The sequence below is a fragment of the Tasmannia lanceolata genome, unplaced genomic scaffold (assembly GCF_043159265.1).
Source record: "Tasmannia lanceolata isolate RefF3 unplaced genomic scaffold, GAP_Taslan_0.1 ptg000119l, whole genome shotgun sequence".
Taxonomy (NCBI): Eukaryota; Viridiplantae; Streptophyta; class Magnoliopsida; order Canellales; family Winteraceae; genus Tasmannia; species Tasmannia lanceolata.
In genome coordinates, this window is record NW_027518795.1 from 1,162,501 (window position 1) to 1,175,000 (window position 12,500).

The following is a 12,500-nucleotide window of genomic DNA, read 5'->3' on the forward strand; positions in this document are numbered from 1 at the left end:
GCCATGGCACGTCGGATGATGGCTCCAGCTGGCGCCCCGGCACTTTCTGTGGCATTGATGCTCGGTTTCAAAGACAAACGTGCGCAGTGCCAGGGGACCGCGGATGACTGCTCGTGCTGGCCCCGTTGGGCGGCATTGATGGTCGGTTGCAAAGAAAATGCGCGATTGCTCGTGTCGGGGCCCGGCAAGCCAAGGCCAAGCGAGCCATGGCACGTCGGATGATGGCTCCAGCTGGCGCCCCGGCACTTTCTGTGGCATTGATGCTCGGTTTCAAAGACAAACGTGCGCAGGGCCAGGGGACCGCGGATGACTGCTCGTGCTGGCCCCGTTGGGCGGCATTGATGGTCGGTTGCAAAGAAAATGCGCGATTGCTCGTGTCGGGGCCTGGCAAGCCAAGGCCAAGCGAGCCATGGCAACGCGGATGATGGCTCGCTAGTGCTGGCGCCGTGCACAGTGGCCTCGCACACTCGCCCTGCACGCTTCCCTTGCACGCAGCCTTGCACACTAGCCTCGCATGCGAGCCTTGCACCCTAGCCATGCAAACTAGCCTTGCACGGTAGCCATGCACACAAGCCGTGCACATTAGCCATGCGCACAAGCCCCGCACACTAGCCTTGCGCACAACCCTTGCACACAAGCCATGCACTCGAGCAATGCACACAAGCCTTGCACTCAAGCAATGCACACAAGCCCTGGACACTAGCCTTGCACACGGGCCTGGCACACAAGCCTTGGGCACTAGCCTTGCGCACTAGCGTTCCACATGAGCCTTGCACACTAGCCTTGGACACTAGCCTTGCACACAGGCCTTGCACACTAGGCATGCTTGGGCGAGCTGATCCCGCATCAAGTCGACGGGTCTAGGCATTCTTGGGCGCAGATCCCGCATCGTCTCGTCGCGTCTGGGCGCAAACACGTCGCGTCTCGTTGCGTCTTCAGAAGTCGTCGCTAACAGCACCTTTGGTTGCCACTGGTGGTTAGGCTGGTTGGTTGCGCAAACCCTATAGGAGGGTGGCATGCTGGTGGGCGTTTTTGCCCGGATAGGCACTAGAATGTGCAGATTTTGGGCGTTTTTGCCTGGATAGGCTAAGGAATGGGCATGCTTTGGGCGTTTTTGCCCGGATAGGCACCGGAATGCTTGGCCTTGGCTTGTCCTAGCAAGGCATTGCTGGGTTGGGCTCCCTTGGCCTTTTGGGCGCCTTGGACGATGTCTTGCGAAGACCATGGGCACAAGGCCATGGCATATGGTGAGGAAAGGGCCACGGTTGCCAAGGTTAGGCACCGGAATGCTTGGCCTTGGCTTGCCAAAGCAGGGCATTGCTGGGTTGGGCTCCCTTGGCCTTCCGGGCGCCTTGGACACTGTCTTGGGAAGACCATGGGCACAAGGCCATGGCATATGGTGGGGAATGGACCACGGTTGCCAAGGCTAGGCATATAGAGAGGAATTGCATTTTTGCCCGGATAGGCACCGGAATGCTTGGCCTTGGCTTGCCATAGCAGGGCATTGCTGGGTTGGGCTCCCTTGGCCTTCCGGGGGCCTTGGACGCTGTCTTGGGAAGACCATGGGCACAAGGCCATGGCATATAGTGAGGAATGGACCACGGTTGGCAAGGCTAGGCATATAGAGAGGAATGGACCACGGTTGCCAAGGTTGCGCAAGTTTTGGGCATTTTTTGCCCGGATATGCCCAAGTATGCCCCGATAGGCCCGTTACGCCCCGGTATGAACGCGTATGCCCGGATAGACTCGGTATGCCTTGGGATACATGCGTATGCCCCGATAGGCTTGGTACGCCCCGATATGCGCACGTGTGCCCCAGTAGGGCTCGGTATGCCCCGGTATGTACGCGTGTGCCCCGATAGGCCCGGTATGCCCCGATATGCACACGTGTGCCCCAATAGGGGTCGGTATGCCCCGGTAGGTACGCGTGTGCCCCGTAATGCACGTTTCGCAGATCTCCCCGCATGTCCCGCCCCTATATGTAATACTTACTTACTTACTTACTTTCTTTCTTGCTTGCTTGCAATGGTTGGGAGTGCCCGGCATGCCCCGCTGCAGAGACCAAGGGCGCAATGACTTGGCACCGCGGATGCCGGGACTCCGGCACTTCCCGTGGCACTGATGGTTGGTTCCAAAGACAAAAGGCCGTGCAAGGCCACCGCACCGCGGATGATTTTGCTCGTGCTGGCGCCGTTGTGTGGCCAAAGAACATGCGCGAATGCTCGTGTCGGAAGGGTTGGTGTCCTGGCCCCGCGGGTGTCACGAATGCTCGGTTGCGAAGACCATGGGACCAGAGCCATGGCACGTCGGATGATGGCTCCAGCTGGCGCCCCGGCACTTTCTGTGGCATTGATGCTCGGTTTCAAAGACAAACGTGCGCAGGGCCAGGGGACCGCGGATGACTGCTCGTGCTGGCCCCGTTGGGCGGCATTGATGGTCGGTTGCAAAGAAAATGCGCGATTGCTCGTGTCGGGGCCCGGCAAGCCAAGGCCAAGCGAGCCATGGCACGTCGGATGATGGCTCCAGCTGGCGCCCCGGCACTTTCTGTGGCATTGATGCTCGGTTTCAAAGACAAACGTGCGCAGGGCCAGGGGACCGCGGAGGACTGCTCGTGCTGGCCCCGTTGGGCGGCATTGATGGTCGGTTGCAAAGAAAATGCGCGATTGCTCGTGTCGGGGCCTGGCAAGCCAAGGCCAAGCGAGCCATGGCAACGCGGATGATGGCTCGCTAGTGCTGGCGCCGTGCACAGTGGCCTCGCACACTCGCCCTGCACGCTTCCCTTGCACGCAGCCTTGCACACTAGCCTCGCATGCGAGCCTTGCACCCTAGCCATGCAAACTAGCCTTGCACGGTAGCCATGCACACAAGCCGTGCACATTAGCCATGCGCACAAGCCCCGCACACTAGCCTTGCGCACAACCCTTGCACACAAGCCATGCACTCGAGCAATGCACACAAGCCTTGCACTCAAGCAATGCACACAAGCCCTGGACACTAGCCTTGCACACGGGCCTGGCACACAAGCCTTGGGCACTAGCCTTGCGCACTAGCGTTCCACATGAGCCTTGCACACTAGCCTTGGACACTAGCCTTGCACACAGGCCTTGCACACTAGGCATGCTTGGGCGAGCTGATCCCGCATCAAGTCGACGGGTCTAGGCATTCTTGGGCGCAGATCCCGCATCGTCTCGTCGCGTCTGGGCGCAAACACGTCGCGTCTCGTTGCGTCTTCAGAAGTCGTCGCTAACAGCACCTTTGGTTGCCACTGGTGGTTAGGCTGGTTGGTTGCGCAAACCCTATAGGAGGGTGGCATGCTGGTGGGCGTTTTTGCCCGGATAGGCACTAGAATGTGCAGATTTTGGGCGTTTTTGCCTGGATAGGCTAAGGAATGGGCATGCTTTGGGCGTTTTTGCCCGGATAGGCACCGGAATGCTTGGCCTTGGCTTGTCCTAGCAAGGCATTGCTGGGTTGGGCTCCCTTGGCCTTTTGGGCGCCTTGGACGATGTCTTGCGAAGACCATGGGCACAAGGCCATGGCATATGGTGAGGAAAGGACCACGGTTGCCAAGGTTAGGCACCGGAATGCTTGGCCTTGGCTTGCCAAAGCAGGGCATTGCTGGGTTGGGCTCCCTTGGCCTTCCGGGCGCCTTGGACACTGTCTTGGGAAGACCATGGGCACAAGGCCATGGCATATGGTGGGGAATGGACCACGGTTGCCAAGGCTAGGCATATAGAGAGGAATTGCATTTTTGCCCGGATAGGCACCGGAATGCTTGGCCTTGGCTTGCCATAGCAGGGCATTGCTGGGTTGGGCTCCCTTGGCCTTCCGGGGGCCTTGGACGCTGTCTTGGGAAGACCATGGGCACAAGGCCATGGCATATAGTGAGGAATGGACCACGGTTGGCAAGGCTAGGCATATAGAGAGGAATGGACCACGGTTGCCAAGGTTGCGCAAGTTTTGGGCATTTTTAGCCCGGATATGCCCAAGTATGCCCCGATAGGCCCGTTACGCCCCGGTATGAACGCGTATGCCCGGATAGACTCGGTATGCCTTGGGATACATGCGTATGCCCCGATAGGCTTGGTACGCCCCGATATGCGCACGTCTGCCCCAGTAGGGCTCGGTATGCCCCGGTATGTACGCGTGTGCCCCGATAGGCCCGATATGCCCCGATATGCACACGTGTGCCCCAATAGGGGTCGGTATGCCCCGGTAGGTACGCGTGTGCCCCGTAATGCACGTTTCGCAGATCTCCCCGCATGTCCCGCCCCTATATGTAATACTTACTTACTTACTTACTTTCTTTCTTGCTTGCTTGCAATGGTTGGGAGTGCCCGGCATGCCCCGCTGCAGAGACCAAGGGCGCATTGACTTGGCACCGCGGATGCCGGGACTCCGGCACTTCCCGTGGCACTGATGGTTGGTTCCAAAGACAAAAGGCCGTGCAAGGCCACCGCACCGCGGATGATTTTGCTCGTGCTGGCGCCGTTGTGTGGCCAAAGAACATGCGCGAATGCTCGTGTCGGAAGGGTTGGTGTCCTGGCCCCGCGGGTGTCACGAATGCTCGGTTGCGAAGACCATGGGACCAGAGCCATGGCACGTCGGATGATGGCTCCAGCTGGCGCCCCGGCACTTTCTGTGGCATTGATGCTCGGTTTCAAAGACAAACGTGCGCAGGGCCAGGGGACCGCGGATGACTGCTCGTGCTGGCCCCGTTGGGCGGCATTGATGGTCGGTTGCAAAGAAAATGCGCGATTGCTCGTGTCGGGGCCCGGCAAGCCAAGGCCAAGCGAGCCATGGCACGTCGGATGATGGCTCCAGCTGGCGCCCCGGCACTTTCTGTGGCATTGATGCTCGGTTTCAAAGACAAACGTGCGCAGGGCCTGGGGACCGCGGAGGACTGCTCGTGCTGGCCCCGTTGGGCGGCATTGATGGTCGGTTGCAAAGAAAATGCGCGATTGCTCGTGTCGGGGCCTGGCAAGCCAAGGCCAAGCGAGCCATGGCAACGCGGATGATGGCTCGCTAGTGCTGGCGCCGTGCACAGTGGCCTCGCACACTCGCCCTGCACGCTTCCCTTGCACGCAGCCTTGCACACTAGCCTCGCATGCGAGCCTTGCACCCTAGCCATGCAAACTAGCCTTGCACGGTAGCCATGCACACAAGCCGTGCACATTAGCCATGCGCACAAGCCCCGCACACTAGCCTTGCGCACAACCCTTGCACACAAGCCATGCACTCGAGCAATGCACACAAGCCTTGCACTCAAGCAATGCACACAAGCCCTGGACACTAGCCTTGCACACGGGCCTGGCACACAAGCCTTGGGCACTAGCCTTGGGCACTAGCCTTGCGCACTAGCGTTCCACATGAGCCTTGCACACTAGCCTTGGACACTAGCCTTGCACACAGGCCTTGCACACTAGGCATGCTTGGGCGAGCTGATCCCGCATCAAGTCGACGGGTCTAGGCATTCTTGGGCGCAGATCCCGCATCGTCTCGTCGCGTCTGGGCGCAAACACGTCGCGTCTCGTTGCGTCTTCAGAAGTCGTCGCTAACAGCACCTTTGGTTGCCACTGGTGGTTAGGCTGGTTGGTTGCGCAAACCCTATAGGAGGGTGGCATGCTGGTGGGCGTTTTTGCCCGGATAGGCACTAGAATGTGCAGATTTTGGGCGTTTTTGCCTGGATAGGCTAAGGAATGGGCATGCTTTGGGCGTTTTTGCCCGGATAGGCACCGGAATGCTTGGCCTTGGCTTGTCCTAGCAAGGCATTGCTGGGTTGGGCTCCCTTGGCCTTTTGGGCGCCTTGGACGATGTCTTGCGAAGACCATGGGCACAAGGCCATGGCATATGGTGAGGAAAGGACCACGGTTGCCAAGGTTAGGCACCGGAATGCTTGGCCTTGGCTTGCCAAAGCAGGGCATTGCTGGGTTGGGCTCCCTTGGCCTTCCGGGCGCCTTGGACACTGTCTTGGGAAGACCATGGGCACAAGGCCATGGCATATGGTGGGGAATGGACCACGGTTGCCAAGGCTAGGCATATAGAGAGGAATTGCATTTTTGCCCGGATAGGCACCGGAATGCTTGGCCTTGGCTTGCCATAGCAGGGCATTGCTGGGTTGGGCTCCCTTGGCCTTCCGGGGGCCTTGGACGCTGTCTTGGGAAGACCATGGGCACAAGGCCATGGCATATAGTGAGGAATGGACCACGGTTGGCAAGGCTAGGCATATAGAGAGGAATGGACCACGGTTGCCAAGGTTGCGCAAGTTTTGGGCATTTTTTGCCCGGATATGCCCAAGTATGCCCCGATAGGCCCGTTACGCCCCGGTATGAACGCGTATGCCCGGATAGACTCGGTATGCCTTGGGATACATGCGTATGCCCCGATAGGCTTGGTACGCCCCGATATGCGCACGTGTGCCCCAGTAGGGCTCGGTATGCCCCGGTATGTACGCGTGTGCCCCGATAGGCCCGGTATGCCCCGATATGCACACGTGTGCCCCAATAGGGGTCGGTATGCCCCGGTAGGTACGCGTGTGCCCCGTAATGCACGTTTCGCAGATCTCCCCGCATGTCCCGCCCCTATATGTAATACTTACTTACTTACTTACTTTCTTTCTTGCTTGCTTGCTTGCTTGCAATGGTTGGGAGTGCCCGGCATGCCCCGCTGCAGAGACCAAGGGCGCAATGACTTGGCACCGCGGATGCCGGGACTCCGGCACTTCCCGTGGCACTGATGGTTGGTTCCAAAGACAAAAGGCCGTGCAAGGCCACCGCACCGCGGATGATTTTGCTCGTGCTGGCGCCGTTGTGTGGCCAAAGAACATGCGCGAATGCTCGTGTCGGAAGGGTTGGTGTCCTGGCCCCGCGGGTGTCACGAATGCTCGGTTGCGAAGACCATGGGACCAGAGCCATGGCACGTCGGATGATGGCTCCAGCTGGCGCCCCGGCACTTTCTGTGGCATTGATGCTCGGTTTCAAAGACAAACGTGCGCAGTGCCAGGGGACCGCGGATGACTGCTCGTGCTGGCCCCGTTGGGCGGCATTGATGGTCGGTTGCAAAGAAAATGCGCGATTGCTCGTGTCGGGGCCCGGCAAGCCAAGGCCAAGCGAGCCATGGCACGTCGGATGATGGCTCCAGCTGGCGCCCCGGCACTTTCTGTGGCATTGATGCTCGGTTTCAAAGACAAACGTGCGCAGGGCCAGGGGACCGCGGATGACTGCTCGTGCTGGCCCCGTTGGGCGGCATTGATGGTCGGTTGCAAAGAAAATGCGCGATTGCTCGTGTCGGGGCCTGGCAAGCCAAGGCCAAGCGAGCCATGGCAACGCGGATGATGGCTCGCTAGTGCTGGCGCCGTGCACAGTGGCCTCGCACACTCGCCCTGCACGCTTCCCTTGCACGCAGCCTTGCACACTAGCCTCGCATGCGAGCCTTGCACCCTAGCCATGCAAACTAGCCTTGCACGGTAGCCATGCACACAAGCCGTGCACATTAGCCATGCGCACAAGCCCCGCACACTAGCCTTGCGCACAACCCTTGCACACAAGCCATGCACTCGAGCAATGCACACAAGCCTTGCACTCAAGCAATGCACACAAGCCCTGGACACTAGCCTTGCACACGGGCCTGGCACACAAGCCTTGGGCACTAGCCTTGCGCACTAGCGTTCCACATGAGCCTTGCACACTAGCCTTGGACACTAGCCTTGCACACAGGCCTTGCACACTAGGCATGCTTGGGCGAGCTGATCCCGCATCAAGTCGACGGGTCTAGGCATTCTTGGGCGCAGATCCCGCATCGTCTCGTCGCGTCTGGGCGCAAACACGTCGCGTCTCGTTGCGTCTTCAGAAGTCGTCGCTAACAGCACCTTTGGTTGCCACTGGTGGTTAGGCTGGTTGGTTGCGCAAACCCTATAGGAGGGTGGCATGCTGGTGGGCGTTTTTGCCCGGATAGGCACTAGAATGTGCAGATTTTGGGCGTTTTTGCCTGGATAGGCTAAGGAATGGGCATGCTTTGGGCGTTTTTGCCCGGATAGGCACCGGAATGCTTGGCCTTGGCTTGTCCTAGCAAGGCATTGCTGGGTTGGGCTCCCTTGGCCTTTTGGGCGCCTTGGACGATGTCTTGCGAAGACCATGGGCACAAGGCCATGGCATATGGTGAGGAAAGGACCACGGTTGCCAAGGTTAGGCACCGGAATGCTTGGCCTTGGCTTGCCAAAGCAGGGCATTGCTGGGTTGGGCTCCCTTGGCCTTCCGGGCGCCTTGGACACTGTCTTGGGAAGACCATGGGCACAAGGCCATGGCATATGGTGGGGAATGGACCACGGTTGCCAAGGCTAGGCATATAGAGAGGAATTGCATTTTTGCCCGGATAGGCACCGGAATGCTTGGCCTCGGCTTGCCATAGCAGGGCATTGCTGGGTTGGGCTCCCTTGGCCTTCCGGGGGCCTTGGACGCTGTCTTGGGAAGACCATGGGCACAAGGCCATGGCATATAGTGAGGAATGGACCACGGTTGGCAAGGCTAGGCATATAGAGAGGAATGGACCACGGTTGCCAAGGTTGCGCAAGTTTTGGGCATTTTTTGCCCGGATATGCCCAAGTATGCCCCGATAGGCCCGTTACGCCCCGGTATGAACGCGTATGCCCGGATAGACTCGGCATGCCTTGGGATACATGCGTATGCCCCGATAGGCTTGGTACGCCCCGATATGCGCACGTGTGCCCCAGTAGGGCTCGGTATGCCCCGGTATGTACGCGTGTGCCCCGATAGGCCCGGTATGCCCCGATATGCACACGTGTGCCCCAATAGGGGTCGGTATGCCCCGGTAGGTACGCGTGTGCCCCGTAATGCACGTTTCGCAGATCTCCCCGCATGTGCCGCCCCTATATGTAATACTTACTTACTTACTTACTTTCTTTCTTGCTTGCTTGCTTGCTTGCAATGGTTGGGAGTGCCCGGCATGCCCCGCTGCAGAGACCAAGGGCGCAATGACTTGGCACCGCGGATGCCGGGACTCCGGCACTTCCCGTGGCACTGATGGTTGGTTCCAAAGACAAAAGGCCGTGCAAGGCCACCGCACCGCGGATGATTTTGCTCGTGCTGGCGCCGTTGTGTGGCCAAAGAACATGCGCGAATGCTCGTGTCGGAAGGGTTGGTGTCCTGGCCCCGCGGGTGTCACGAATGCTCGGTTGCGAAGACCATGGGACCAGAGCCATGGCACGTCGGATGATGGCTCCAGCTGGCGCCCCGGCACTTTCTGTGGCATTGATGCTCGGTTTCAAAGACAAACGTGCGCAGGGCCAGGGGACCGCGGATGACTGCTCGTGCTGGCCCCGTTGGGCGGCATTGATGGTCGGTTGCAAAGAAAATGCGCGATTGCTCGTGTCGGGGCCCGGCAAGCCAAGGCCAAGCGAGCCATGGCACGTCGGATGATGGCTCCAGCTGGCGCCCCGGCACTTTCTGTGGCATTGATGCTCGGTTTCAAAGACAAACGTGCGCAGGGCCAGGGGACCGCGGATGACTGCTCGTGCTGGCCCCGTTGGGCGGCATTGATGGTCGGTTGCAAAGAAAATGCGCGATTGCTCGTGTCGGGGCCTGGCAAGCCAAGGCCAAGCGAGCCATGGCAACGCGGATGATGGCTCGCTAGTGCTGGCGCCGTGCACAGTGGCCTCGCACACTCGCCCTGCACGCTTCCCTTGCACGCAGCCTTGCACACTAGCCTCGCATGCGAGCCTTGCACCCTAGCCATGCAAACTAGCCTTGCACGGTAGCCATGCACACAAGCCGTGCACATTAGCCATGCGCACAAGCCCCGCACACTAGCCTTGCGCACAACCCTTGCACACAAGCCATGCACTCGAGCAATGCACACAAGCCTTGCACTCAAGCAATGCACACAAGCCCTGGACACTAGCCTTGCACACGGGCCTGGCACACAAGCCTTGGGCACTAGCCTTGCGCACTAGCGTTCCACATGAGCCTTGCACACTAGCCTTGGACACTAGCCTTGCACACAGGCCTTGCACACTAGGCATGCTTGGGCGAGCTGATCCCGCATCAAGTCGACGGGTCTAGGCATTCTTGGGCGCAGATCCCGCATCGTCTCGTCGCGTCTGGGCGCAAACACGTCGCGTCTCGTTGCGTCTTCAGAAGTCGTCGCTAACAGCACCTTTGGTTGCCACTGGTGGTTAGGCTGGTTGGTTGCGCAAACCCTATAGGAGGGTGGCATGCTGGTGGGCGTTTTTGCCCGGATAGGCACTAGAATGTGCAGATTTTGGGCGTTTTTGCCTGGATAGGCTAAGGAATGGGCATGCTTTGGGCGTTTTTGCCCGGATAGGCACCGGAATGCTTGGCCTTGGCTTGTCCTAGCAAGGCATTGCTGGGTTGGGCTCCCTTGGCCTTTTGGGCGCCTTGGACGATGTCTTGCGAAGACCATGGGCACAAGGCCATGGCATATGGTGAGGAAAGGACCACGGTTGCCAAGGTTAGGCACCGGAATGCTTGGCCTTGGCTTGCCAAAGCAGGGCATTGCTGGGTTGGGCTCCCTTGGCGTTCCGGGCGCCTTGGACACTGTCTTGGGAAGACCATGGGCACAAGGCCATGGCATATGGTGGGGAATGGACCACGGTTGCCAAGGCTAGGCATATAGAGAGGAATTGCATTTTTGCCCGGATAGGCACCGGAATGCTTGGCCTTGGCTTGCCATAGCAGGGCATTGCTGGGTTGGGCTCCCTTGGCCTTCCGGGGGCCTTGGACGCTGTCTTGGGAAGACCATGGGCACAAGGCCATGGCATATAGTGAGGAATGGACCACGGTTGGCAAGGCTAGGCATATAGAGAGGAATGGACCACGGTTGCCAAGGTTGCGCAAGTTTTGGGCATTTTTTGCCCGGATATGCCCAAGTATGCCCCGATAGGCCCGTTACGCCCCGGTATGAACGCGTATGCCCCGATAGGCTTGGTACGCCCCGATATGCGCACGTGTGCCCCAGTAGGGCTCGGTATGCCCCGGTATGTACGCGTGTGCCCCGATAGGCCCGGTATGCCCCGATATGCACACGTGTGCCCCAATAGGGGTCGGTATGCCCCGGTAGGTACGCGTGTGCCCCGTAATGCACGTTTCGCAGATCTCCCCGCATGTCCCGCCCCTATATGTAATACTTACTTACTTACTTACTTTCTTTCTTGCTTGCTTGCTTGCTTGCAATGGTTGGGAGTGCCCGGCATGCCCCGCTGCAGAGACCAAGGGCGCAATGACTTGGCACCGCGGATGCCGGGACTCCGGCACTTCCCGTGGCACTGATGGTTGGTTCCAAAGACAAAAGGCCGTGCAAGGCCACCGCACCGCGGATGATTTTGCTCGTGCTGGCGCCGTTGTGTGGCCAAAGAACATGCGCGAATGCTCGTGTCGGAAGGGTTGGTGTCCTGGCCCCGCGGGTGTCACGAATGCTCGGTTGCGAAGACCATGGGACCAGAGCCATGGCACGTCGGATGATGGCTCCAGCTGGCGCCCCGGCACTTTCTGTGGCATTGATGCTCGGTTTCAAAGACAAACGTGCGCAGGGCCAGGGGACCGCGGATGACTGCTCGTGCTGGCCCCGTTGGGCGGCATTGATGGTCGGTTGCAAAGAAAATGCGCGATTGCTCGTGTCGGGGCCTGGCAAGCCAAGGCCAAGCGAGCCATGGCAACGCGGATGATGGCTCCAGCTGGCGCCCCGGCACTTTCTGTGGCATTGATGCTCGGTTTCGAAGACAAACGTGCGCAGGGCCAGGGGACCGCGGAGGACTGCTCGTGCTGGCCCCGTTGGGCGGCATTGATGGTGTGTTGCAGAGAGCATGTGCGATTGCAAGTGTCGGCCGGGTTTGGGTTCCCTTGGGCTTTCGGGTGCCTTGGACGCTGTCTTGCGAAGACCATGGGCACAAGGCCCCGTCCTGGCCCCTTGTTCGATTCGCTCTCGTCTTGCGCTTGCTTCCAAGGTCCTCCATGACCTTCCCCATGGCCTTGCTAGATCCCCCCCATGACGCATGACCTCTGTCCGTTGATTGGTTTTGAGTGCACACCATGCCCGGCTTGGCACCGTGTTGTCGCGTGAGTGGCATTTGGATCGTGCATGCTGGTGGGCTACCTGCCAATGCGCACAAGCCTTGCACACTAGCCTTGCGCACGAGCCTTGCACAAAAGCCTTGGACACAAGCCTTGCGCACAAGCCATGCGCACAAGCCTTGGACGCTAGCCTTGCACACAAGCCATGCATACAAGCCTTGCTCACAAGCCTTGGGCACTGGCCCATCGCAGTAGCCTTGCACACAAGCCTTGCGCACTAGCTTTGGGCACGAGCCTTGCGCACTTGCCTTGGGCACTAGCCTTGCACACAACCCTTGGGAACTAGCCTTGCGCACCAGCCTTGCCCACAAGCCTTGCACACCAGCCTTGCACACTAGCCTTGCATACAAGCCTTGCACACTAGCCTTGCACACAGGCCATGCTCACTAGCCTTGGGCA